At 33.7% G+C, this 4,671-nt stretch overlaps 1 long non-coding RNA gene across 1 annotated transcript; it reads left to right on the top strand.

The window, feature by feature from the left end:
• Positions 1-3,969: 3,969 nt before the first annotated feature.
• LOC125056116 lies at positions 3,970-4,269 on the top strand. The gene is made up of 2 exons (XR_007118007.1): positions 3,970-4,028; positions 4,202-4,269. It is a non-coding gene; the product is annotated as an uncharacterized LOC125056116 (long non-coding RNA).
• The last annotated feature ends 402 nt before the right edge of the window (positions 4,270-4,671 follow it).

The raw sequence follows: 4,671 nt of genomic DNA on the forward strand, positions 1-4,671 counted from the left end.
CGCCACCTGCGAGCATAAACGACAATTTTCTTCGGCAATTGCTTTTATTACGCAATAAAAAAAAACAAAAATTAAACAAAAGTTCATAAAACAAACCTTCTTGTTTATCTTGGCGATATCTAGTCCGCAGTTTGGGTGTGATATATTACTTGGTACATCCGTGTACGTTTAACTAACTAAAAAAAAAATACCTTTAACGGGAATAAATGCGAAATTATACGTTTATCATTTTTTTTGCAATAGTTGACAATCGTATTTATAAAATAATTTACAAGAAGAAACTGCAACCATGAAGAATTATATTTATACCATACATGTGTAAAATAAAAACTAATTGGGTTTTTAAAATACAACATACTCGTACTTTTTAATAGATATCGGTTCAAGAGAACGAAGCCACACAAAATCACTTTGCCAAGATGTCTATGTGGAACTAGCTGCTTCTTAAAAGGCGGGCAACGCACTTGCGAGCCTTCTGGCGATGTGAGTGTCCATAGGCGGCAGTATCACTTAACATCAGGTGAGCCTCCAGCCCGTTTGCCTCCTATTAGATAAAAAAACATGATTTTAAATTAATAAATAAAGAATACTTGAACTAAGCTAATTGTTTACATACCTGTATATTGAAGTACAGTTCGTATCACGAAATGTTTATGATACAAAAAATATCAAAGGCAGGCAACATTGAAATATATATTGCGTAAATGGGTCATGGGACAGGTTTTTATCGATATTTTTAAGGATCCCTTTCCGTTTCAAGGCAAGGGTCACTAATGAGTCGGGGAATATAAAATTCCACATTCGTGATTTGCTTTTCGTTAAATATCTATACGAGAATGACATCTAGAAATCTATTATTTACGAAATTTACCACAAAGCTAAATAGGTAAAAAGAAACGCAATCAGTGTTCGATTCCTATTGTATTCCGAAGGGGATCGAAACATTCGGGATAGAAATGAAAGAAAAACAGATTCAACAATTCCAGTCAGCGCCGAGGTAAGCCGCTAAATAAACTTCGGGGTTACACCGCACCGAACGAGTTTCTCCTTTTATCAGCGTCGACCAGCCACCCTAAACAAACAGTTAAATTGAAAAAAACACAAATATTTTATTAACTAATTAGTTAAATGGTTGTAAAACGTTAAGGAAGTTTAGCGAATACACGCTTTAGTTTAAATCTTTGTAAGTTAAAAGAATTTAGTAGGTTATTATTTATGTAAAATACTAAGCTTTTAATAATATAAACTTCATTTATTTCGTGTCAATTTCAAGATCGTCTGTGATCGTCATTTGTTTTTATATATCATAATACTTTTCAGGCCTGGGCCTCAGATTTCTGTACCTGTTTCATTGATAATTTGCCAATCTAATGGGCAAGTAGGTGATCAGCCTCGTGTGTCTGACACACGCTGTCGACTTTTTGGATCTAAGACAAGTGCTTTGTTCTTCACGATGTTTTCCCTCACCATTCCAGCGAATGTTAAATGCAACTATAGAAAGTCTATTGGTGCACAGCCGTGGATCGAACCTGCGATCTCAGGGATGAGAGTCGCCCGCTGAAGCCACTAGGCACTGCTCTCTAATGCATTTTGAACTATATTTAACACAATTTGAACGAAAGAGACGTTTGTATTAAGACTGTGTAAAACCGATTGAGTTTATGGATAAAGATAGTTTCAGCTATGTTGAAAAACCCAACCAATTGTGTATGGTTTAAAAAGAACAAAGTAAGTATCTCGTGTTTTTTTTCGATCATTCTTACCTTCTTTTATATTGAAGATACTCAAGCACTATAAAATAGCTTCTAGATAATTTTAAGAACGACAAGCATTGTTCGAAAACTTAAAGCGCTTTTTCTAATAACCGAACTATCTAGTCGAACAAAGTCCCTACTTATAATTATACATATTATACTAGCAGACCGGCCAAGCGTTGCTGTGGCTAAGGTTTTTGTTATATTACATAGTAGCAAACTATTCAAAGGAAACGGCAGGAAACCAACACCCTATGCTATGCTATTAAATTGTAGCTTATGTGAAACGTTGGCACATTCAACACAGCGCCATCTGTTAGAATTGTGTCAAATAATAAACAAATAATTTGCAATAAAATAATATTGCGGGTATAAATTGAGATGTAAGCTATCCTATCTTTTAAGTTAGATCAAACTGCACACGGTGTGCAAATTTAATTGATATCGGTTCTGTAGTTTAGGAGTCCATAGCGGACAAACAACGTGACACGTAATTTATATATATTAAGATAATTATGTATACATATTTATATACCATTCGCACAATACACGTATTTTTTTATTAAGTTACCGAAGAGCTGGGTATCCGGGCAAAAGTAATTAGTATTTACTTAAAGCATTGCATATAATTTTAGTAATATATGAATTTTGAAAATATAGTTCAGATTTTGCACAATCTGGTCGAGGTAATACATATGAAAAGTTAATGACTTACCCGTACGGATTGTGATTTGAACCAACCCTAATAATAGCATTCACGGAGATGGACGTTTCCATATGAGTGCTAATCTGGGTATGCCATTAAATTTTCATATCGGCTTTTGCCCTTTTGCTGTTGTTCGGTGACTATCATATAGCATACAAATCTAATATATAAAATTCTCGTGTCGCGGTGTTTGTGGTTAAACTCCTCCGAAACGGCTTGACCGATTCTCATGAAATTTTGTGTGCATATTGGGTATAACTGAGAATCGGACAACATCTATTTTTCATCCCCCTAAATGTTAAGGGTAGTCCACCCCTAAATATATTATTTAATTTTAAAATACATACAACCCCTATTTTTTATTATAAATGATATACATGGCAAAACGACGTTTGCCCGGTCAGCTAGTTAGAATATAAAATCGAATTATATTTTAGCCACTACATAAAGGAACTAATGGGGCTAGGATTTGTGGGTCTTTATTAATTGTTTTTTAGCCATCATTGCTAGATATTATGAATTTAAGTGTTCTAATCAAATAAGAATATTCGAATAAGTTTATCGTAGTGATTGACCGTATCCTTTAGATAAATTTATTGTTGTGTTTTTCAAATGTAATCTGTTTAACTCCAAGCTAAGAGCCTAAAAAATCTGGAAAGCATTTTCTTTGATCACATGTCTAGATAATTAACGAGTACTTAATGATATATAATAATTTACTTTTATAAATTATTATTTTCTCTATACATCCTATAAAGTAATGTATAACGTACAATGTCGGTCGGTATCTCGATATTTTATTTGAACTTCGATCGGCAATTCACTCTGAAACATGAACCCTTCTCGGTTTTCCTTCACTGGTTTATTTATTGATTCAATTCTATTTGTGATAACTTTGCTATGTTACAGTATTTATAATCAAAATCAACCGGGCGTATTCCAGAGTTCCAGGGTTTTAGTTGAAATATTGTTTTTGGGTTAGTTCACAGAAAGCATAATTACAGTTAGATACATCAATTAAACGTTACGGGAATTCGTGCCTCCACTGCGTAACACCACTTTTTAATGTCGTTTTCTACTGATAGTTTTCTTATGATAAAACAATTTTAATCGAAAATCAAGTTCGCTAGTGATACGTGAATTATGAATGATTTAAAATGAAATCATGTGTATTTATGAGGTGTATGTAAAATACTTCCTAAGCACGTTTCCAAACGACACGAAAGCTGCTTTTTGCTGCATGTTTGTGAAATATGACGTGTTGATGTTACATTTAAATGTACCGTATAAAATATTGCTTTGAAGTTAAAATCCTGGTTTCGCTGAGAGTATAAATACCATACCATATTTACCCATAATAGGTTTAACGTAATATTAATAGGGGAAGATCGTTACCCTTCGTACGCGGGGCACATTCATACAGTCAAAATAAAACTTGAACGAAACAAAGTACAGTCTTGCTTTTGTATGTGTGCATGAGTCGAGGTACCAACTATATATCAACGAAGTTTCGCGAAATTCGCACCGATGAGAGTGAAGTTACAGGCATGGACGTGTTTTCGCGCTCGGTAAGTAATTTTTTGATCAATGTTTTTGTCTCTTGTTACCATAGATAAAATATGTTTTCGTGTAGAGTATTCTATCAGTAACTAGCAAAATATACTTAAGATACGTCTCCAATACTTCATTTATGATGTTTTCCTATTAATATTAAAAAAAGTTATATTTTGTTGTTATTCAGTTAGTGGGGTACATTCGGACAGCACTAGATGGGGCACATTTGAACGAATTGTACAACTAAATTTGTATGAAAATTTGTCGACGCGAACTGTAATTTTCATACAAATTAAGTTTTCGACTTTCTACATACACTACTGTTAATCTTGACTAAACCCTCTGATAGGTAAGATTGTGTTAGTGTGCTGATTGCTAATTTTTGCTTTAACTTTGTCCTGTGTTGCTAACATTGCTATCGTCGATGTAAATATATGTTTATATACCTATTTTTTATTATCTTTATTAAGGTTGATTTTGATGCTTGTGAACTAGATGCTGTGAATAATTTATCAATCCATCAAATAGTAGTTCCTTCGAAGTCAGTTTTGACACCAGAGGCATTTCGACCCTATCCGCATGTTGTAAGATGTAATAAAACAAATAAAATGACGACGACGGCCAGGAAAACCACGAATTTATATTGCCACACCCGAA

Source organism: Pieris napi, chromosome 14 (genome assembly GCF_905475465.1).
Source record: "Pieris napi chromosome 14, ilPieNapi1.2, whole genome shotgun sequence".
NCBI classification, from domain to species: domain Eukaryota; kingdom Metazoa; phylum Arthropoda; class Insecta; order Lepidoptera; family Pieridae; genus Pieris; species Pieris napi.